General features: G+C 33.5%; 1 protein-coding gene and 1 pseudogene across 2 annotated transcripts in view; both read left to right on the forward strand.

The window, feature by feature from the left end:
• PCDH11X (protocadherin 11 X-linked) overlaps positions 1-24,254 on the forward strand; it is a 764,552-nt gene that overhangs the window by 470,216 nt on the left and 270,082 nt on the right. The gene's annotated exons all lie outside the window — the stretch shown is intronic.
• On the forward strand, positions 3,145-23,252 carry LOC136317270 (histone RNA hairpin-binding protein pseudogene; annotated as a pseudogene).

A 24,254-nucleotide genomic window follows, 5' to 3' on the forward strand; every position in this document is an offset into this window, starting at 1 on the left:
CTATAGTCCAACTTATTTTAGTTTTCAATTATTATAAACAAATACGTACTGGCGAATATGAACAAATGTACTTAAAATGTAAAATATGAATGTTATTTTAATAAATTTCAGTGAATTTAGCAAAGAGTATTATTGAGTTAGAATAAAAGGAAAATAGCTGTGAGTATGAGTATACTCACATATTAATAAATAGCAAAAAATGTTAGACATTTATATTCAGCTAAAAAAATAACTTTTATAGTGTGTAGACTTGCAAATTATAGGTACGATCTAGAAAATTAGCCTAATTTAATACACAGAAGTTAATTTATTTTTTATTTTTCTTTTAATAATATCATAATTCTTTATATGAACAGTTTCATAGAATTGTATACTAATTTACCTAATAAAGATTTCTAAGAAATCTTGTCATTTAAGCTTTCTTAATCATATTTTGTTTTAATATATTTTTAAAAGAATTGACTCATAGCAATCTGAAACACATTAGTCTAAAATGCTTATTTTATATTGTCATAGTTGTAATGACAGAGATGACATTTAAAATTGTCATTAAATAATGTTTAATTTTCATTATTTTTGTTATAATTTGATTATGATCAATGAAATGTTTCTCATCTGTATTATATCTCATAAAATCATTAATGAATCAAATTAGTGAGAGTCAATTATTTCTTTTTTTCTTATTTAACTTCTGTTTACATATACATATATTAGAGATTATCAGACACAAATTATGCTAATTTTACAACCTATGGCATACCTAAAGTTATTTCCTCCACCATGATTGGAGAGAGGTTAGAATTATTATAGCAATTCCACAGGTTCACTCAGTATTTAAAAAGTATTACCAAGGTTATTCCATTAAATGACCAAAAAACAAAATTTATTTTTAACTTTTGGATCCACAAATACATGCTTTAATCTTAATTTAAATTTGATTGTCTATATAACACATTTTATCATTTTGGAAACATCAAAGGTATTCATATTAAAGATACCTTCAGAGATTATTGAAGGCGTATCAGTGTGTTGACTTGTCTAGAAATTGAGTTTGTTATTTGTAAAAGTGGAAAATCAAAGCGTTTGAAGAAATTGTTCTTATGTTATCATGTTTGTCTAAAAAAAAGTTTAATATTTGGAAATCACTAACCAGTGACATAACTAAGTATATAAATATTTTCAAAATATATAAATCTGATTTAATTTATTAAATTTATTTTCTCAGTCACAGAATTTCAACAGGCAAACTTATTAATAGTATAGCTGTTACATCTGTGTATTAATAAGAAAAATGTACATACCATAGTATTTATCAATTATATGATTTATACTTTTAGAGTGTTAAAGTATTTACATAAAGATGGTAATTAGGAAATGAGAGATGAACTGAGAAAAAAATTGTCACTTGTTGATTTATATTGTTATATAATTGTCTTTCCAAAACCTTTTGTTTATAGAATGATAAATAAGTCTTTTTGTGTGTTTATGGTGCAGGAACATATATCCTGTGACCTATATACATGTTTGGTAACTTTAAATAATTAATAATATGCCCTGGCCTGTTGGCTCAGTGGTAGAGCGTCGGCCTGGTGTGCAGAAGTCCTGGTTCGATTCCCGGCCAGGGCACACAGGAGAAGCGCCCATCTGCTTCTCCACCCCTCCCCCTCTCCTTCCTCTCTGTCTCTCTCTTCCCCTCCCGCAACCGAGGCACTATTGGAGCAAAGATGGCCCGGGTGCTGGGGATGGCTCCTTGGCCTTTGCCCCAGGTGCTAGAGTGGCTCTAGTCGTGACAGAGCTACGCCCCAGAGGGGCAGAGCATCGCCCCCTGGTGGGCAGAGCGTTGCCCCCTGGTGGGCGTGCCGGGTGGATCCCGGTCGGGCGCATGCGGGAGTCTGACTGTCTCTCCCCATTTACAGCTTCAGAAAAATACAAAATAAATAAATAAATAATTAACAATAGTTTCAGAAAAAAATAGCATGCTTTTTGTTGTTGAAATTTGCCTTCTTACCATATAGAGAGAATTCACAGATGGATACAACACATTTGTAACATTTAAGGCTTGGTGAAACATTATACACATCTGCTCTAACCCAGTTCCAACCTTTTAATGCCTATACAGGCAGCCAGTATAGGATAAAAATGGCTATGGGATCCTAAGGTAGCAAAATGAACTCTCTACTCTGTGTTGCTTAAAGATATTTTAAGGATAATTAATTTTTAGTTCTGTTGGGTGTCTCTTTTGAACAAATTCCATAAACTATTAATAAAATTATATGCTTCACTTTTATTTTTCATCTGTGGAAATGCATCAAATAATGTGTATGTACCTGAACACACAGAAGTAGAAAATCCTTTCTTGGACAAAAGCATCTGAACCATGATTTATGACTTTTACGAATATTTTAAAATCATGACTTAGTCTACTGTGTGGCTTAATGAAAATTCAAATTGCTGAAAATAGTAAATATGAGACTTTACAGAATATTAACGACACTTTTTTTGAGATAACAAAAAATAGCTTTCTAAGTAAAAAGCAGTGTGGAATTCAGATGAATTGAGCCTCCTTTTTTGGGTCCATGTTCAACTCTTTGAAAGTACAGTTACACTGCACCATTTATTTCTGTAAATAGGACAGAGTCTGAAAAATAGAAAGATTTGAAGTCACACATTCAACAGAGCTATTTCTTGGTAGTTGAAAGATACAGCTGTGGTTGGCTGCTTCTTGGCCCCGCTATTTTAGACTGCCTCTACATCAGACAGTGAGGATTTTGTATAGTAAAGTTGATGTCTTTTTTTTTTTAATCAAAATGAGGGAGAAAGGATTTATGGCTGGTTAAATTTATTAGCTACATATTGCATCATTTGATGATCATTTTTAAAGCATTGCATTACCACATAGAGCAGTTGAAACTAAAACCATAACAATATAATTTAATTCTTTTCCTAATAATTCAGTGACTGAGGGGGACTGTGAAAACCAATCATTCCTCTACTAGCAAAACTGATAAACTATGCTTAATAGAGATTTGCAGTAAACAGAATTATCAGCAGGCAGAAGTATTGATATAGATCATGATACATATTTTACAGTCAAAGGAAGACCAAAGGTAGAAAGTAACTACCCACCTGCCTCACATTCCCAGCATGGAATTCAGGTAAGAGATTTAAAAATGGGAGTGGCAGGAACGACGTTTCGAATGGATAGAAATAATAGTTTTAAGAAGAGATTTTCCTTTTTTCAGATTTTATTTATTGATGTTAGAGAGAGGAGAGATTGAGAGAAAAGGGAGGAGAGGAGCAGGAATCATCAACTCATAGTAGCTGCTTCTTATATATGTCTTGACCAGGCAAGCCCAGGGTTCCAAACTAAGGACCTCAGCATTCCAGGTTGACACTTTATCCATTGTGCTACTACAGGTCAGGCAAGAGATTTTCCTTTTTTAAAGAAATGATTTCCATTGTGTGAAACACCAATCCCTTCCAGGCCTTTAGCCCATTAGTTAAGAGCATCGTTGCAAAAGGACGAGGTTGTAATTTCGATCCCCAGTCAAGGGCACACATGGGAAGCAGCCAGTGAGTGCATGACTGAGTGGAACAACAAATGAATGCTTCCCTTCCTCCTTCCTTCTCTCTCCCATCTTCTCTCTGTCTCTCTGGGGAAAAAAAAAAGGAAAAGAAAAAGAAAGAAATTGAATCCTGGCAGTAATGCTCTGTCAGTTGGAGTGTCCTCCTGGAGCTGGAGATTGCCAGTTAGATTCCCCAGTCAGGGCACATACAGGAGCAGCTCGATGTTCCTGTCTTTCTTTCTCCTTACCTCTCTCAAAAAACAGCAGCAAAAAACCCAAACAAAAATCCTTCCTAGTATCTCATATCGGAATTGCAAAAAAAAAAAAAAAAAGAATAGTTTTTAACTATGGTCATTATATGAGTCAAGTTACCATGATCATTTTCCACGACAAAAAACTGAAAAATTAGCCTGACCAGACAGTGGCGCAGTGGATAGAGTGTCGGACTGGGATGCAGAAGGACCCAGGTTCGAGACCCCGAGGTCGCCAGTTTGAGCATGGACTCATCTGGTTTGAGCAAAGCTCACCAGCGTGAGCCCGAGGTCACTGGCTTGAGCAAGGGATTACTCAGTCTGCTGAAGGCCGACAGTGAAGGCACATATAAGAAAGCAATCAATGAACAACTAAGGTGTCTCAACGAAAAACTGATGATTGATGCTTCTCATCTCTCTCCGTTCCTATCTTCCTGTCTATCTGTCTTTCTGACTCTCTCTGTCTCTGTAAAAAACAAACAAAACAAAACAAAAAATAACCTGAAAAATTAAACTAAGGAAGAAATGTTTGCCAACACTTTTCAGCAAAGTTTATAGTAAATGCCACTTATAATTCCTTGTACTTCAAATCTCTAACAATTCCTTCAGTAGAGTTACAATAATTTTTGGATTTGGACTGTAGATGAAATAGGAGATATTGAGCTGATTGGCTGGAATAAACTTAAGTTTTCTTTCCTTGCCTTTTTTTTTTTTTTGTAGGATAAATGGCAAGGGTAGATATGGACTTATAACAATACTAAAAACCTAAACTTCTTTCCCTGATTTGCCTTCCCATTCTGGCTTCTGTTAAAAATTTTCAATATCATTCTTTACAGTCCCTTTTACTTGTTCCCCTTCCCTTTTCTTCTCAAGAAAAAAAAATATTTTCAAATTACTAAGTGATTTTGTTCTAATTTTCTCCTCTAGATACTGGATTCATTATGAAAAAAGTAAAGATTCTTTATATGGAGGGAAACACAAAATAAGAAGGAAAATAACTGAAAAGAAAGCATATTTTGGCAGGAAAAATCATACAAACCATTTCCTATCCAAGAATCAGTAGTAATCTTGCAAGTGCAATAAAAGTTTAGAACAATATTAAAACTTTAGAACAAATTGCCAAATGTCTATTTGAAATACTATACATGCTACCTTATAAACTATAAAACTGTCACACTGTACACAAGAAAAGTTGCAAGTGTATATAAAATAAGTTTGTAATAACAATTTTATACTTTCAATACGGTTATGGCCCAACCTGGAAAAAATTTGTCAGTGTAAGCTTTTTGACTCTAGTGAATCCTCCCTTCAACTTGTCTGTTGTGTCCATGCAACTGCTCTGAGTACCCAGACAATTTAGGTAGAATAACCCTTTCTTATGCCAAGCATGACCCATGACATGGTTCTTTGTGCTGCTGCCAAGTTCTTATCTGCCATTGCCCTGTCTGGCTTCATCTTTGATCTTTGCCTTCTATGCTGAAAAACTGATAGCTGATAAAATAAGAAAAATGGATTCCTTTTACCTTAGTGTTTAGTGTACCATTTTTTCCTATTGGCAATCTGTATGATTCTGCTTGGTTATATCCTTGTTCAATATATGACTGATACTTTGGATATTATAGCCAAGTAAGAGAGATTATAGTCTAGCACAGACAAGTTTTGCAATACCACTTTATTTTCTGAGTGAATATCCTTAAATGGGATTATGATGTTACAGCAAATTGTTTCCTTGCAAATAGAAGTTCCTCAAAAATCTCAGAAAATACATTTATTTATTACATACGTTACCGCTATTTGATATTTTTCCAATTTGTCAATAGTTTGATTGATATACTGTATATCTACAAATTGAATTATATTCCATCTTTATCTTCATTGTTACCCTTACTGCTAAATTAAAATTTTGATTAAATGTTGGTAAACATGAAGTACATTTTCCTGACTGCTTCTGGAGATAGATGAACAATTTTCAATAAGTTATACATGAAAAAGTGATAACTGTAATTCTAATGGACTTTATGGTACTCAGAAATAATCAAGAGAGGCCTGCTGGTTTCAGTCAAAGCTCTAGGAGATCAGTTTACATTTTAATAAATTTTATAGTCATGTCATAAATATTCTGAAACTTTTTTATGATTGACTCTCTATGTATATTTCTTATTAAGAAAAGCAAAAAAGAAAATTTTCAATTGATTTGAATGATATTTTGTACTTATCCTCAAGTAGAAGCCAAAAGTTTTTAAACACTTTTTGAAAGTGGTACCTAATATTAAATTTATTAGTTTTGATATTAAAAAAGATGTGACTATCTCTATCCCAATTATAGGATTTGCTACATATTCACAAGTTTAGCTCTTTTCTTCAAAGTCAACATGTTTGTTCTACGTCCCTTTACTCAACCTTGTTTACCAGCATAATTAAGTTTGAAAGCTCAATGGGGAAAAGCACAAGTAATATTAGAATAGGGTATTAAGAATTGTTTTATATTAATTCTTCTTCACAAAAGAAAAATTACTTTTGTTTCAGTATTTTGTGGAACACCTGTTATAGAAAGGATGATATGTTATTGTGGATTATTGCCCATCTGATGTGATTCATCTCCTTATTGTTTTGAACATCAGCAGATGCACAGCCGTAGTTACAAAAGCAGATTTTAAACTGACAAAGCCTATTCACTTTAAGGAGTGTCATCTCCTTTGAAGCAAATTTAGCACAATTGTGTAATAAAGAGTTTTTTTTTTTTTTTTTTGAGGTGTCTCTTCTGAAACCTTAAAGCTAGTGGATCATTTAGAGATCATCTCTTTCATCTACATCATTTTACTGATGAGGAACATAAGGCCTAGAAAGAGGAGTAACAACTTATTCATATCAGAGACAAGACTAGAAACAAAATCTATTGACTGGAAGCTCAGTGACATTCCTCTCAGGAAAATGATACTAAGTTTGAAATAGAACAGGTTTTTGTTTGTTTGTTTGTTTGTTTTGTATTTTTCTGAAGCTGGAAACGGGGATAGACAGTCAGACAGACTCCCGCATGCGCCCGACCGGGATCCACCCAGCACGCCCACCAGGGGGCGACACTCTGCCCACCAGGGGGTGATGCTCTGCCCCTCCGGGGCGTTGCTCTGTTGGACCAGAGCCACTCTAGCGCCTGGGGCAGAGGCCAAGGAGCCATCCCCAGCGCCCGGGCCATCTTTGCTCCAATGGAGCCTTGGCTGCGGGAGGGGAAAAGAGAGACAGAGAAGAAGGAGAGGGGGGAGGGGTGGAGAAGCAGATGGGCGCTTCTCCTGTGTGCTCTGGCCGAGAATCGAACCTGGGACCTCTGCACACCAGGCCAACGCTCTACCACTGAGCCAACCGGCCAGGGCGATATAAACATTTTAAAATACAGTATTTCATTCATTTAAGAAATAGACAGTTCTATTAGTTTTCCTCTTGAGTATTTCTGATTGTCATATATGTATTTAATTGGGGGTGAGTTGATAAGTATAGCGTTCCATACTATAAGATAGATTTGAACATCTTTACTTAAGTTTGTTTTGCAATTTTGTATAAAATACCCATCATTGAGAGTGTTCATTTGAAAATGAAGTTACTGATTTAGATTCATAAAAGAGACTATTACATTTTATTGTTGATCATATGCAGAATGAAAAGGTTAATTAGCTTTAAACTTACCAGTCCAGTTTTTTTTAACCAGGTATTCATGTAATCAAGTTTTTTTGACTTACAAGTTTAAAAGAAATACTTCAGAGGAAAGGAAAGCATTGCTTCTCCTTTGACAAACAATAATGATGCAGGCTTTGTATTTTTCATTATTTTAGAAAGCATAAATGCCAATAAAAGCAAGAATATTTTTTAACTACCCTAGAGGCTATTCTGAAAATAAGTTTTGAATAGAAAGAATATAAAATCAATTATATCTCTATGGTTAAGTATCAGTAGATGCCCATATGCATTCCAAGAAAAGATTGGCATTATTATAATTGTATTATATATAATATATTTTTACATATAATAGTTATATTAGATATATAAAGCATATAGTTTAATCTTTTCTTGTGGATTATGGATATATAGAGTCATTTACATTTTAAAGCTAATAAAATGGTTGAGCTTGCTTGATCAATGAATGAAGACTTAAAATTCCTAGCAGGAAATACTTATTTTCACTTTAGAAACATTATTATAAGTGTCATAACAGTCAACAGATAACTTTTCTACTTAAAACAATGGAGAATTTGTAAAATAGAAATATCTTTAGTGTGTATACATGTTGCTGAAGCTTATTACTTGTACTCTGTCCTTTAAATGTTCTTACTTTCATTGTATTTCTACTTATGCACTCTTTTGATGAAAACCATTCTATGTACTATTTGGTAGCTCACATTACTTCTTATTATATTTTATTTTAAAGTATTCAAGAGACTACTTAGAGTTTGGCATGTGGAGGATGATTAAAGAAATTAAATATCTCCCTAGATAATAAGATGAAAATGTCACCTACAGAAGCAACAACTTTCTAAAATAGGAAACCAAAGTAAATAAAAAAAATATTTAAGGAATATAATGTCTTTCTAACTCTTGCTATGACATCTTTACTGTTGGTGCACTGCACCATTGAACCACCATTCTTTACACACACTCACACAGTCATTTTTTAGAACAACTGGCAAATAAAAAAACCACTTTATTTTTATTAATATTCAAATAATTGAAAAGTAAGAGAAAGATAGTTGCAGTGAGTTGCAGCATTCTTTATTTATTTAATTTCTCAATTTGTTCACCTTAGTGAAATACAAAGTGATATAACCTAAGAGTAATTAAGAAGAGAGAGCTTGCCTAATAAACCCAAGAAAGAATCACATTTGTTTCAGGAATCAATAACAGCCACTGACTGAAGATCATAATGGAGCCATTCAGGAAAACAAAGAGCCTTTTGCCAGGGCAGTTGTCAGGCTGTATATGTGTGCATTTGTGCAGAGATTTTAAATTTGTCCCATGAAAGAAAAGAAACAAAATGCTTGGTAAATGTTGAGGCATATAATTTGTAATTTGTTAAACTGTCCAATACTGTAATTTAAACTGGTATATTTCTGTGCTGTGTCTGCAACACCCATTACCAAACAATGTTAGTGAGTTGATAGAATTAAAATGTTCTTTTCCTGTAAGGACTTGTGAACTGTATGGTCATACATCATGGTTCTCATATCTCATGGCTAAAAACTCTGAAGAATGAACAACACTATATGTCTACTTGCCCAGAAATAGTTGAGTTGACAGAAAAAATTAAAATATATACTATATGTTACATCCTATGAATTTTTGGAAATATCTACTACTGGATTTCTTAAAGTTCTTGAGTGGGATAACAATGACCAAAGTTGTAACTGACCATCAGCAGTTTACACCAACTAAAATTTCATTGCCTGAAAGATTCTTCTATTGAAAATAAAGTGAGGAGAAAAATTAAGTACAGGCAATTCTCAATGACAAAAAAATGTCATTTTTGATGCCAAGTTAAAAAAGAATTGTGTGGCTTATTGGCATACAACACATTTTTTCATTTAAGTAAAATTCTTAATGTGACTAAAAGTATAACAATGCAACATTGAATAAAATTTGATGGTTGTTCTTGAATTTGAATAGATACAATCGCTTTTCTAAACTTTATATTTTAGTGATAGCAAAAAGAAATATTTTGTTTTATGTGTGTATGTATATATTTTGTTCTAAGAAATTTTAGCCCTTTAGCTGGCCTGTTCTTGCTTTTCTCATTACATTCACTAGGGAAGATGTGATGGTTATTTTGGAAATGGAAAACTCAAGATACAATGTTTCAGTCATTTTTCTTGATCTTTAGAATTCCACCTCATCAATAAGTTGATAAGTTACTTGGTCACACTTGCTGTAAAATACGTATTTTGAAAATGTTTTATAGAATGAAAAGTAGTGAGGAAGGTCACTTTAAACCTTTAACATTTTTTTACCCTGATAACATTGTTAACTCTTTATAGAGAATAACACTACATAATAAACACTAAAAACATTAAGTTTAGTGATAAAAATTTTTATATAAAATAAATATAAAAACACATATTGCATTTGTTGATACATTAAGATAGTCATTTATACATTAACAAATACATCATTTAACTATAACTGTAGTAAAAAAAGATTGAGCTTAGATTTAATATGGCCAAACCAAAGATAGTACACCATGGCAAATTAGGTGTAGAAATCACAGAATAATGAAATAAATCTATGATTAAGAACATAACTTGAACTTGTTTGGGGAATAAATTTTTGCTTTCACTTTATTTTTATTGTGATATATGTATTTCTCTTATAATGTCAAGTCTAAAAACAAATTCTGAGGATCTGAGAATTTGGTCAGCACTTTAATCTTTTTCATATAGTTCTAATTCTATTTCTAACCATTAGATAACTACGAAAAAATAAAAAAGTTTCCAATCATGTTGTAAAAAGGACAAATGAAAAACAGATAAAGAGGAAATAAGTGTAACTTCAAATGAGAAGATAATTGACATGGTATTCTAATAAAAATCAGCACAATTAAATCATAAAAAAGACCAGGTTTTTATATACTTACTATAAAGTTGAAGATTTATGCCACTTATCTGGTCTATTTTGAACTTAGAGCTAAAGCTATAAACACAATCTCAAAAGCGATATTAGTGTATAGAAATAATACCTTTGTGTCTTCTGCTCTAAAATATGAATTAAAAAGCATTAGGCTTTTCCAAATTGGAGGACATTCTACAAAATACTTGACCTATTATCTTCAAAATTATCAAGGTCATCAAAAAAAAAAAAACACAAGAAAAATCTAACAAACTGTCACAGCCAAGAAGAACCTATAGGATACGTGGTGAGCAATTGTAATAAGGAATCCTGATTGAGATCTTGGGACAGAAAAAAAGCATTATAAAATTACAATAAAACATAAGTTTATAGGCCCTGTTGGAGCAGCTCAGTTGGTGAGCATTGTCCTGACATACTGAGGTTGCAGTTCCATCCCCGGTCAGGCCACATACAAGAATGAATCAATGACTTCATGAATAAGTGGAACAGTGAATCGATGTTTCTCTCTCTCTCTCTCTCTCTCCCTCTCACTCTAATAGACAAATAGATAAAAACTTAAATAACTAAATAAAAACATAAGTTAATAACAGTGTATATTAAATTGGTTCATAAGTTGTGACAAAATGTATCGTGATTATGTAAGAAACAAAATGTGTGTGTCATATAGGGGACTTATCTGTAATGGCATTCCAATTTCTCTGGAAATCTAAAATGATTCTAAAATAAAATTTTATTGAAAAATATTAGAGACATTGGCTAGTTGGCTCAGTTGTAAAGCATCCACCCCACATGTGTATGTCACAGTTGGATTCCTCATCAGAGCACACAGGAGAAACAACAGTCTGCTTCTCCACCCCTCCTCTTCCCCCTTCTCTCTCTCTTTCCCTCCCACAACCAGTGGCTTTTCTGAACCTGGCTCTGAGGATGGCTATGTGAAATCTCTGCCTCAGGTGCTAAAAATAGCTCAGTTGCAAGCACAGCCCCAGACCAGTTTACCAGGTAGATCCCATTTGAGGCACATGTGAAAATCAGTCTCTCTATCTTCCTTCCTCTCAATTGAGAAAAGAAGAAAACACACACACACACACACACACACACACACACACACACACACACACATGCATATATCTCAGAGAATTTGCCCTCGTAGTAATGCTAGTATTATGTACATTTTATTCCTCCAGTCTGCTTTAATAATGCCCAACCTTTTTAGGAAATATGCACATTACTTAACAACACAGCTACTCCAAACATTCCAACACTCCACGGTAATGGATATTCCAATTTTATTTATACAGTTTATGACCTGTGATCTTAAGGAAAAACAAGTGGACCCACAGTGGCTGCAAAGAGAAACTTTTACAAAGAAGTGTTCTGCAATTGCTACATGCTGGTCTCATCAAGAATACCTTACTGCTTTCCCTTGTAAAATAAGGGCATCCTCTGAGAACTACTTTTGGGAGATACATAAAAATAGATTGTAATTATTAGATTCCAGGCCCTAGAGAAACACATGTCTTCCATCTTCTGCGAGCATGATGCTATAATTATCTTGAGTTTTGTACAATGAAACATCCCATATGGTAAAATCTAAAGGAGCCACAGAAATTCTGAAGTTTCTATTTCTCATTTAGCTATTTTAAAATAATTGCTGGAAGGCAAAACAGTAACTGCTTAAAAGGAAGTCAGCTACTGTGTTTGATAATTAATTGAAATAAATAGATTAATGTTATTTTATGAATGAATAAGAAAACTTTTACTGATGCCAAGAATATAGGAAAAATAAACATGAATAGGTAACTTAAATTTTGCAAAAGATATGTGCATATATATATGTATATAATTCATAAGTGTAGCGTTAAATAAACACTAAATTTAAGCAATCATAGCTTAACCATTAAAAAATGGTAATCAGTCTAAAAATGAATATGGTGTTTATATTTGTCATATCTACAAGCAATCACAAAAATAAATTAATTGATGAATACAGCTGATTTTTATATATTGACCTTGTATCCTGCAACCTGCTTAACATTTTTATTAGATTTAAGTATTGTTTAATGGCCTGACCAGGCGGTGGCGCAGTGGATAGAGCATCAGACTGGGATGAGGAAGGACCCAGGTTCGAGACACCAAGGTTGCCAGCTTGAGCGCGGGCTCATCTGGCTTGAGCAAAAAGCTCACCAGCTTGGACCCAAGGTCACTGGCTCGAGCAAGGGGTTACTCAGTCTGCTGAAGGCCCGCAGTCAAGGCACATATGAGAAAGCAATCAATGAACAACTAAGGTGTCGCAATGAAAAACTGATGATTGATGCCTCTCATCTCTCTCCATTCCTGTCTGTCTGTCCCTATCTATCCCTCTATCTGACTCTCTCTCTGTCCCTGTAAAAAAAAAAAAGAGTAAATATTGTTGAATGGAGGATTTAAGATTTTTTTACATATAAGATAATGTCATCTGCAAATAGACAGGGTTTTAATCTTTTATTTTTTTTCCAATCTGGATGTGCTCATTTTATTTTTGGCATAATCATCCTAGCAAAAATATCTAGTGCAATGTTAAATAGAAATGGCAAGATTGAACACCATTTTTGTGTTCCTAGTCCTAGTGAAAATTCACCTAATCTTTAGTAAAAATTTACCTAATCTTTCACCATCACTTAAAATGTTAACTGTGTTTTTTGTAATCTTTTTTATTGATTTTTTTTTCTTTAGAGAAGGAGAAGAAGGGAGATAAAGAGAGAAGTAAATGTTGATTTTTTTGTTCACTTATTTATGCATTCCTTAGTTGATTCTTGTATGTGCCTTGACTAAGGATTAAACCCACAACCTTGGTGAATAGGGACGATGCTCTAACCAACTGAGCTACCCAGCCAAGACTTAGTTGTGTTTTTTATTTATTTTATTTTATTTTATTTTATTTTATTTTATTTTATTTTATTTTATTTTATTTTATTTTATTTTATTTTATTTTATTTATAAATATCCTTTCTTAGGTTGAGGAAGATCCCTTCTATTCCTAATTTTTTTACTACGTTTGCCACAAATAGGTGTTAAATTTTGTTAAAAACATTTTTTTGCATCTATTGATGGTGATGTGGATTTGTGTTTTACTGATGTGTTGCATGATTGACTTTTGTATGTTAAACTATTCTTACATTTCTGGAATGAATCTCACTTGGTCATGATATATAATTGTATATGTTGCTGTATAGGTTTGATAATATTTTTTCAAAAATGTTGTGTTTATATTGAATAGTCGTAAGAGATATTGGCCTGTAGTGTTTGTTTGTTTGTTTGTTTGTGTGGTTTTTTGTTTTTTTTTTTTGTGATAGCCTTGTCTCATTTTGGTATCAGGTTAATGCTGTCCTCATACAAGTTAGGAACTTTCCTGTGGCTCTTCTATTTTTTGGATGTTTTTCTGAAGATTTGGTATTAATTCTCTTTTGAATAATTGTTAGAATTTGACAGTGAAGCTATCCGGGTCTTGTATTGGTGCAGTTCTCTCTGGATGATTCTTTTGCTTTAGAAGTTGCAGGCTTAGTGAAAGACAGAGTGGGAAGTCAAAGTCCCTTCATATCTTAGCCTTCCTCTCTGGGCATGGACCCACTCTCTTATTACCCAAGGCCAGGAAGATTGGGGGTCTTAATATGCTCAGAAGTGTCTAGTCCACGGTGAAGCCTCCATCCCATGAACGAGAGTTGGTGGAAAAAGGAAACCCAAATCTGTCTGCTATGTTCACTTGGAAATTAGCATCAACAATAGGCAACTATGCAGGAGCTAGATGATAAATTCTAACAGTTTAACTCTTCCAGAAAAATATTACAATTAGTAGCCAAGAATAGCTAGCCTTGTGATCTTGGTTGTTCCAGTATGCAATAGAGTTTTAATTTTGATGACTTGGGAAGGGAAGGAAAGACATGCTTCTTTATTTAAAAACTGAAGACACTAGCTATTTTTACCAAACATTACTAGATTTTCTTAAATATTTATTTATCTATTGGATACTATAAGACCATTTCCAGAAACTTTAAATGTTATTCCCTTATAATTTTTACCAGTATCCATTGAAAGTGAATCTGTGGAACTCCTTAGGTGTCATGCTAGAAGTAACTTTTTACCCTATGATTTTCAGATAAAGAAATATAACACCAGAGCTTATTAGAACACTGTTTTGTTTTGTTTTCAGTATGCTAGAGCTTAAGGGATACAGCTATCATAGATTATAAATGACTGTGCGAATCATACTAAGAAAATTGAAAATTATTATTTAGGCAACAGAGCACCTATTTCTTAAGATCCTGAGTAACATGACCAGATTTGCATTTAAAAATAATTCTAAGAGCAGGATAGAACAAGTATTTGAGTAAGCCAAGTACGAATCTACACATCAAATTTCTTAAGAACCTAAACTATGATTCCAAGAGTAAAAAGAAAATAATTCAAGAGAAATATAAGAAAAAGGAAATTGACAAATTATTGATTGAATATGGAAATTGAATATGTGACAAGTAAAAATGTGATAATGGAATAATAGCTTTTAGCTAAGTTCTGGCTTCAACATAAGTAGCAGTAGCAACAAACTTGAGGTGGAAATTAATGCAACTGGAGATATTGATTTTATGTAACTGTAGGACACCATGATGAAGATTTTTGGGACACAGCTAAAAATGTAACTCTTGAGTTCTGAAAGAATTTGAAATTGGAGATAAAGATGTGGAAGTCATGACAAGATTTATAGTATTTGAAGTCATTAGAACTGATGACATTACACAAGAAAAATAAATAGAGCCCTGGCCGGTTGGCTCAGTGGTAGAGCGTCGGCCTGGCGTGCAGAAGTCCTGGGTTCGATTCCTGGCCAGGGCACACAGGAGAAGCGCCCATCTGCTTCTCCACCCCTCCCCCTCTCCTTCCTCTCTGTCTCTCTCTTCCCCTCCCTCAGTGAGGCTCCACTGGAGCAAAGATGGCCCGGGCTCTGGGGATGGCTCCTCGGCCTCTGCCCCAGGTGCTAGAGTGGCTCTGGTCGCAACAGAGTGACGCCCCAGAGGGGCAGAGCATCGCCCCCTGGTGGGCAGAGCGTCGCCCCCTGGTGGGCGTGCCGGGTGGATCCTGGGCGCGCATGCGGGAGTCTGTCTGACTGTATCTCCCCGTTTCTGGCTTCAGAAAAATACAGAAAAAAAATAGAAAAATAAATAGAAAAAAATAACAGTTATGATGATAAAACCTTAGCACAATACACTTTCAATGACATGATTAGAAGAAGAGCCAAAAATTGTGCTGTAGGGAGGAAAATAATATCACAAACAGAAGAAGATAACATTGTTTCAAAGTTAATGGTTTCAGGAAGGTGTGGTCAGCAATTCTATGTAGAATTCTTTTTTGTTTGCTTGTTTTAATTAAAGTTATTAAGGTGGTATTGGTTAATAAAATTATATAGGTTTCAAGTGTACAATTATAAATTTCATTGGATTTTTATATTTTTACTTCTAAGATCATATTTACATAATGCTTTTAAGCCTCCCCATAAGATAAATTTAAACAAATGGAACAATGTTCATGGTATATATGTCCATTTCATTTAAAAAAAAACAAAAAAACACTGCCTGATAAATGCTGTGTTTAGTGACTGTATGTCTTGTGTACAAGTTCCATTTTGTGTTTCAAACTATGATATATTTGCATTTGTTTCGCATCTGTAAACATATGTTTAAATAATTCTCAGGCTCCCAGATGCTTTAAGAAGTGATATCTGTCAAATCTTTAACTGAGTAACATTTCATACTCATATTTAAAGGGAATTTTTATGTAGTAATTTTCATGCTGAGAAGCTGTTTAATCCTGTCATAAATATCACTAACACTAATGTTTTCCACTACGATTCAAGACAAGCCCTTCTAATGCCATTGATATTGGTGGTTTACAGTCATGTCCCATAGAGTGATATTCTATGTTAGAAGCATGAGAACTCTTAATTCCCAGAGGAATAAGAATTTCTGCCAACAATTATGTTTAGAGAAAACAAACAAAAATATTTAGAGTGAAATTACAAGAATATTTTTATTCCTGTGTTATATTTAGGTTGTATCTATTCAAGATCCTCTTGGTTGGTTAGTTAAATTGATAATATTAATCAGGTACCTGCAAAATTCTTCCTTTATGTTTCCTAATTTAACTTTCAACTTAATGTTGACCAAAATAATTGAATAAAACGTGATTTTACTAAAGTTTTTAAATTATATTCATTTAAAGAATACAGATATATACCTTTAACATGATACATAAAAATGAGAGTCTTGTTATCATTGAATGCCTTTAATCTGCAATATTGAGCAGAAGCAGAAACTGATTGAAATTCACTAGAATATATTAGGTTGACAAAATGATGAATCAGTATTAGTATTCTTTTTAATTAACATATATTTATGAAATTTGAAAAGAACATCTAATGATAGAAATATGTTACTTGTGAAGTCCATATCAATGTTAAATGTGTTCATTTATGACAAATATATTTGAACTCAGGCAATATAAAGAAAATACCTTATAGAAAAAAAACATTAAATTCAGGGTAACATATTTCCAAGGCAGGAGAAATCTTCCAAGACTATCTAGCTTATTCACAAACCTTCATTTTTCAGAGGACGAAAATGAAATTCAAGAATATTAAATGCTAGTTCCTGGTTCAGAAAATGTCCTGCTGTCAAGTAAAGGACTACTGTCCTTACATTCTGACTTCTATCTATCTTATATTCTTCCACTTTACTAGACTAACCTTGATGTTAAAAATTGTAATAACCTTTGATGAAAGAGGATTAAAATAAACCTGTTATACTGGTCAATACTTCTGGTGAATTTGAATTGAAAATAAGATATGCTGAATTGAGATACACTTAGAAAAATGACAGTTTTTCAGCTCTCTTAAGTTAGTCATAATTGCAATAAATATGATACAATTTTTGTGTGTTCTAGCATATAATAAAGAAAATAAAAATAGTTAAATACAATCCGTTATACTCATATTGACCCTCTTTCAGTCAACTGAATTTTTTTTGTTGTTGTTGATTTGATGTAGTTTAATAAAATTGCACTTAATAGCAAATTAGATCATATACTCTGTAAACATCTTCAATAAATCCCAAATTCTTGATAATGGCGCCACATATAGACACCTCCAAAAGCCTACTGGTAGCATTGTTAGAACAAAATATTATGGACTAGGTGGCTTAAACAATAGGAATTTATTATCTCAAAATTCTGGAAGATAGAAGTCCAAAATCAATGTGGTGTCAGTGTTGGTTCTTGGTGAGAACTCTTGTTGGTATCTAGAAATTTTCTTTCTGTGCTCATATGGAGAGAAAGAATTTCTGGTATCTTTTCCTCTTCTTATAAGGGCACAAATCTTATTAAATTAAGACCCTGACATTAAGACTTGATTTAAGCTTAATTACCTCCCTAAAGACACTATCTCTAAATTCAGTCATAATTAGGGGTTACAATGTCACCATATGAACTTTGAGGAGATACAATCCAGTCTATAACACCTTTTATACATGGCAATTTAATGTTATTTTATTACCATACCTTTGTTATGTAGAAATCTTTAAAGTAGAATTTACCTAGAGACAGAGGTGACACATACCTTAATTTTACAATTACAGTGACATGTGATTGAGTGACACCATACTTGCAAATTGTCACCACACTTAGATTTGTTACTTCTTGAGTACACTGATTCAGAACACCTAATCAACATAAAGCAGTAAAAATCCTATTTCTGAAAATTTTAAAACAAAAATAAAATAGGTGACAATGGTGAAAGTTTGCTTTTCAATTATTTGTAAGATTGTTATAAAACAAGTTTTGCTTTATTTTCAATAATTCATAAGTTTTGTATATAGTGATCATTTAGAATACAGTGGAAAGAAAAGTTTTTTAAGGTGGGTAGAAACATGATTTTCCACCCTTATAATAAAACCCTCTGTAAAATGATGTCTTTGCAGGTCAGTTTTATTTAAATGTGAAGCAATAAACATTAATTATTCATTATTATTATGTTTGCATTCTTCTTCCTTGGGAAGTAGGCATGGAACTGTTTTAATGATTCAGAAGCAAAGTTTTATGGCTGTTTGGAAGGAAATTTTTTAAAGAGAGAAAGGGAAAGAGAAAATATACAAACCAAATGTGGCACTGTTTCAGTGTACTGGTTAGGTATTTCAGTGTTAATAAAGAGAAAACCCTGTATAAATGGATAAAGTTAACAGTTCAGGATAACAAAAAAAAATGGATAAGGTAGAATAGAAAAATTTATCATTTTCAATGTGTGAACACATTTGTTAAGATATATACAATAGGTCTTACCTAATTAAACAGTAAGAGCAAGACATTTAAAAACTGAAACCTGGAATGACCATAAGGTCAATAGGAAGTAGATAACTTTAACAATACCATAGAAAAATTAGACTAAATAAATGCACAGCAATAGATATTATATTGGGAGGGACACTTGAAACCATATCAAGACAATAAATTTAAAAAAATTTCCTCACACCTGATAGAATGACTTTCATTAACAAATCAACACATAACATGTGCTGACAAAGGGTGTGGAGAAAAGGGAACCCTCCTGCACTGCTGATAGGAATGTAGACTCATGCAGCCCGTATGGAAAACAGTATGACGTTTCCTCAGAAATTAAAAATGGATCTGCCTTATGACCTAGCTATCCCCCTTGCAGGAATATATATTAAAAATCACAAAACACTAATTCAAAAAAAGATATGCACCCTCATGTTCATTACAGCATTGTAAAAACAGCAATGACAAAAAAGACATACACAGCAGTGAATTTCAACTCCTGGTCCACCAGAAATTTCATGCCGGCCTGTGAAGGGTTAACCACCCTGAGCCATGATATCCATGTTGAAAATAATAGAAACTTTTCCTTTGGGGATATTGTTTTTCACTTACTCCTGCTACACTTTCTTAACTAAAACTAAGTAAAGAGTTGACAAAACAACTTAAATAATTAATGAAAGTACAACTGAAACAAGAATGCTCAGTATTTATTTAATTTTTGCTCAGATGGATTTGGCAAGTAAACTCAACTAAAACAAATATTACTTCATTAATAGAACAAATTATAAGTTTCAAAATAATGTTGAGAGTTGTATCGAATCCTGTATGACTTAATCAGGGAACCTTTTGTGCCTGAAACTGTACCAGATGTTGCAGATGATAAACAAGCCAGTCATACTAGTTGCTTTAGACAAACTCATAGTAGTGAGGAAAAAACCCAAAAAACATTAAGTTATTAACAATATATTGTAACAGCTATAGTCGTACCACCCGGAATGTGCCTAATCTCATCTGATCTCAGAAACTAAGCAGGGTGGGGTCTGATTATTACTTAGATGGAAAAACAATATATTGAATGTTTTATATAAAATTTATGCAATGCTAAGCAAATAATACTGTGAGAATAGTTGAGAAAAATCATGGAAGGATATACACTTGAGTAGACTTTGAAGAATGATTAGGCATTTAGGCATTTTTCAAGGAAGAGAAGTAGAGGGAAGGGTGTTATAAGCAAAAGTAATGGCAGAGGTATAACAATGCAGGCAATTTTTGGAACTGACTTCAACTTTGTTGTAGTAACTGAGGTTATATAACAATATACATGTGAAGATATGAAGGAGGTAAGGAACAAAGTAATATTTGTAGAGTCACTGGGATGAAATCAGGGTAGGTAAAAGTGAGAATATTTGAAAGATAGAGAAAAAACAATTGTATTAATGTGTAATGACTTTCAATTTATGTTATCAACTGATGAAGATGTTGGCAAGGGTAGAGGTTCTGTTAAATGCTCTTCAACAGAGTTAAATGCTTTATAGTTGCCAAGTAATTATTAAATTAAAGTCTTGGACTTGACTTCCTAATTTGGTGGGTATATATGTGGATAGTATACTTGATAGAGACAGAAAATCTCTGTCTCTATCTCTGTGTCTGTCTTTCTGTCTCTACACACACAGACACACACACACACACACACACACAGATTGTGCTTGGGGAAGTGGTTTCTCAGGCTTAGAAATACTCTTAAAGAATGGTCTTTTGAATTACTTTTAAATAATTCTACTACTTCCCAAAGATATCTTTGAAGAATTGTAATTTGAACTTTGCCCAATTAGAGCATTATTAAAAACTGTTACTCACTTCCAGAAGTGTCTTTTAATTTTAAAGGAATATCATTATACAAAACAAAGAAATGGTATGTTTATTCTATTTTTTGGTATGTTTATTCTAAATCATGCTTTATCTCTGCTGACACATTGAATTACAACTTGTTTTTATAATCCCATCAGAAAATTGCTTAATATGCAGAGAAATTTCTCAAAATAGAACAGTAAATGCTGGATTTGATAAGTTAATCAGTTAGACAAAATTTATTTTTCAAAAGGGGTTCCCAATTCGCTTTTTTTCTATATATAGGGCAATTTAAAATATGATGTAATGTTTATACTTCTTAAAATAATGTAAAACTTTTTTCATAAAAAGACATTATCTATGTTTTACATCCAATAATTCATTCAATATAAAATTTAAACATTGTTAAGGAGTTTTAGTTTGATTATGGAAGTCACACTTAACAAAATTATGAAAATAGTAATGATGTAGTTTTTGCTACTTTTGTTATTGACTAATATTTTAAATTTCTTTAATTTGGAAGACTTTGCAAATAACTTATTAAGGCCAAAATGTCTCTGAGACTGGTATCAGAAAGATGTTTGAGAAAAATGAACTTACATTGTATTTCAAGTTATAAGGGATTTAGAATTGGTAAGTTTTGACAACTGTTCTATTCCTGGTTCTTGTAAACCAAGAAAATTTGAATTTTTAATCCCTATAGACACTAAAGAATGAGTCCCTGATAAGCATTTACTCACTATGTCCTTCTACATTGAAAAGCTCGATTTGAGTCTTCAGTGCCAAAAATTGAATTAAAATGTTCGTGTCTCAAGGATGAGCAAACACTAACTGTCAAAAACAATTACAGTCAAGGACAGAAAAGGAGAAAGTCATCTGTAAAACTTAGATTTCAAATATTGGAGTTAGAGAGTAAAAATATAATAGAAATAAGACTAAGGAAATGTTAATTAAAATATATTTGTTTTGAAATCGTTCTTCCTCCCACAGGAGTAAAATTTGTTTGAAGACATACTGATAGACAAAAATGGTTTGATTTTTTAAAGGTTCCTTATTCATTCTTCTTTAATCTATAAAAAATATTTCCACATTCCTGACTCAGATTTCTTCAGCATTCTACTAAGTTCTTTGAAAAGCCTCAAACTCTAAGCTATATAAATATGGACATTTATCTTTGTTAAAAGAATAGTAGTTTTTTTTTTAATTTCTTTCTCTCTCTCTTTCTAATACTGTTCTTTAGTTTACATTATATGGAACATAGTAAAAATGACAATTATTATTGAGAATATATTCCAGTGGTCTGTAAAATATCTTAACTACTTCTCAGTGGAAATGATTGGCTGATTGCAAAAGAAGCGAATAAACATCTATACAGGAGTGGGCAACAGTAAGTTTACAGTTGTGAATATGCAAAAGTGTTATTATTTATTAATTACTGTATTATTTATTTGCATTACAGCTGTAAATCTACTTTTATCTACCTTTATGTAGTATTTTGAACAAAGGTTTAAAATCCATAGTGAATCTTATCAGTTCTATCAGAACTTTTCTTCTATACTTTGGTGTAGAGGGCAGTTAGTTTAGTATAGGAGAAAAGCCCACACATTTAACATTAGGAATACCTGAAGTTGGATTTTGGATACCCCATTTTCAAGCTATTTGAAATTTAGCAAGTGACATAGCTTCCCTAAAACTTAATTTTCCCAACTGGTAATGGCAAGGAAGTCTTCTGAATAGTTAGCATTAAACATATTGGTCAGTGCCACCGGAAAGGATTTGAAGGCCGCAGCTCTCACAGCCCCAACACCTCTAGAGAATCCTCCTGAGGTACTTGAACAGCCACGATCTAGTCGCCAGCCTGCCACTCCGCCCGCCCCCTACCTTCCCACAAGACAGAACCTTGATTATAAGCTGACAGCCAAGAGCCTGTACAGGATGGCCGATGATTCTGGAAACTCCGTGAATACTGCAGGATACTACAGATTTGACAGCTTCACCACTCCTGAAGACCCAAAACCCTGTTCTAGATGTTCATACCATAGAAGAAAATTAATTCAAGACCAGAATTAACAAAAAGGTTTGCTAGATATTTTTTTCAAAAAATCATAAATGATTTTGGAAGAGAGAAGAAGTCATCCTTGAGAAGTTCTAATTCAAAGGATTCTCCATCTGCACTGCCAGCCAACTCAGAGACTGGCAAAAGCATCCTGGTGAGAAGACTGAAACAGATCAACTGTGGGAAAGCACCATGGCTTATGACTGATACATTAGAGAAGTCCTGAGGCACCTTCCACAACCTGTCATTTATCCCAAAAACCCTAACAAATTCAAGAAGTCTAATCAGTGCTCATGGGACCAACAGATCAAACTCTGAAAGATGGCCATGCATTTTGGGGATGCTCCAGCTGAAGAAGGAAGAGATTTTCAAGAAATACATTCTGTGGACTTCAGGGAAGTGGAGACCGAATGGACAGAAATCAGCTCCGAGATTCAGATGAGCTCTCAGATAACTTTGATATGTACTCTGGCACACCCACGAAAGTTAGACACATGGACTGCTAGTGGAGGGCAAGTTTGAGTTGGATCTTGTTTAACTGATTTCCAGAAAGTCTTTTCAGCCGTGAGCTAACTGGTGTCACTTGAAGACAGAGGAAAGCAAAGTTGCCTCTACCTGGCCAGATGGAGGGTCAGCCAAGCATGCTGGTGCATTTGTTATGGAGAGGTTCCTGCTAATAGTTTAGTATCTTGTGGAGAGTTGTTATTCCTGCCTTATCTTTTTAAAAATGAATTTATTGGGGTGACATTGCTTAATAAAATTACACAGGTTTCAAGAGCACAATTCTCTTATACATCATCTGTATATTGCATTGGTCACAATTTTATGTGTAGTGAGGATATTTTGCATGTTTTAAGTTGTAAATGACACTAAATCCAATGAAAATTGAACTTGAAGCAATCTTGCAACAAACGTAATTGCTTAGTCCCTACCATACCCAAGTTTACCGGATAAGCACACTAGAACTAGTTTTCTACCAGTATTTTAGACATTAAGTTGTCACTTGTCAGATGATCGATTTAGGTTTATGGGATTAGTCTAGCATCAGCTTTCTGTACTGGTTTCTGAATATTCTCACAATTAAATCCTTTGATATCTTTATGGAAGCTTAATTTTTGGCCTTCTGTAAATATACCAGGTGTATTTTTCCCACATACAGAACACTGAATAGTCAAAGATATTAGAGTAATAGATTTTATGTAAGTTATACAGTCTTTGTGTGTGTGTGTGTGTGTGTGTGTGTGTGTGTGTGTGTGTGTGTATGACAGAGACAGAGAGAGAGTCAGATAGGGACAAACAGACAGGAAGGGAGAGAGATAAGAAACATCAATTCTTCATTGTGGCTCCTTAGTTGTTCATTGATTACTTTCTCATATGTGCCTTGACTGAGGCTACAGCAGAGCAAGTGATACCTTGCTAAAACCAGCGATCTTGGGCTTCAAGCCAGTGACCTTTGGGCTCAAGCCAGCGACCATGGATCATTTCTATAATCCCATGCCCAAGCCAGCAATCTCACCCAAGCTCAAGCTGGTAAACCCGTGCTCAAGCCTTATGAACCCGCACTCAAGCCAGCGA

Source organism: Saccopteryx bilineata, chromosome X (genome assembly GCF_036850765.1).
Source record: "Saccopteryx bilineata isolate mSacBil1 chromosome X, mSacBil1_pri_phased_curated, whole genome shotgun sequence".
Taxonomy (NCBI): domain Eukaryota; kingdom Metazoa; phylum Chordata; class Mammalia; order Chiroptera; family Emballonuridae; genus Saccopteryx; species Saccopteryx bilineata.